Source organism: Octopus bimaculoides, chromosome 8 (genome assembly GCF_001194135.2).
Source record: "Octopus bimaculoides isolate UCB-OBI-ISO-001 chromosome 8, ASM119413v2, whole genome shotgun sequence".
In the NCBI taxonomy this organism is placed as follows: domain Eukaryota; kingdom Metazoa; phylum Mollusca; class Cephalopoda; order Octopoda; family Octopodidae; genus Octopus; species Octopus bimaculoides.
In genome coordinates, this window is record NC_068988.1 from 39,013,537 (window position 1) to 39,014,779 (window position 1,243).

Sequence of the window (1,243 nt, forward strand, 5' to 3'; positions counted from 1 at the left end):
ATATGTTTATTCACAATTATTTCCATGTATTTTATGCAAATTCCTTTTAATAGGATATGTTGGAAGTAATTAACTTTAATAATTGAATATTTATCACCCGCGGATTTTTCATGGGCAGTCACATAGTTAAATATATATATATGCACATATAATTCAATTAAATTCAATTCGTTTATATAGATATACAACAGATATGTGTATTCGCATTCACGAGGGAGCGAGTGTGTGTGTATGCATGCGTGTGTGTGAGTGTGTAAATGTGTACATATGAAGGACTAAAACTTCAAAGCCTGACAAGTCAATATATTTTATAGCAGAGAAAAAAGAGAAAAGACAAAAAAAAAAGAAAAAAAAAAAAACCCCAAAAAACAAATTAGCAATAAAATGATTTAAAAAAATTAATAGCAAAAAAGACCCCATCTACATAAAGTTACATTTGATATAAACATCATTATATATACTGACAATTATACACATCCATTCAGTGTCTGTTTTTTTATTTATATAAACACTGACACGGTGAAGACATACATTCAATAATGCACGCAGTCATACCTTTAGTTATACATTCATACGTTCATACATACACGCAATCGTTCAGATGTGCATTTAGGCATACAGACATAGACACATGCGTACATAAGGCCTCTTAAAGACATTTTAGGCAGGTCGTTCCCTGAAATATAATGTGCAGTTCTCCTGAATAACATTTTGCATTCATCAATAGGCGTGAGAACGCGCGCATTTCCTATATATATATATATATATATATATATATATATATATATGCACACACAAATACAAAGATACACATGCATATATATGCATATACACATACATGCATATATATATACACGTACATGCATATGTATGTGCATATATATGTATCTATCTATCTATCTATCTATCTATATATATATGTATACATGTACATACATACATATATATATATATATATATATATATATATATATATATATATATATACATACACATGCATATGCATATATATATACATATATAAATGCATATATATGTACGTATATATGCATATATAAAGCATATATACGTATGTATATCTCTCTCTATATATATGTATATATGTATGTATCTATCTATCTCTATATATATATATGTATATACATATATGTATATGCATATACATATATGTATGTATGCATATACATATGTATATATGTATTTATGTATATATATATATATATATATGTATATACATATATAT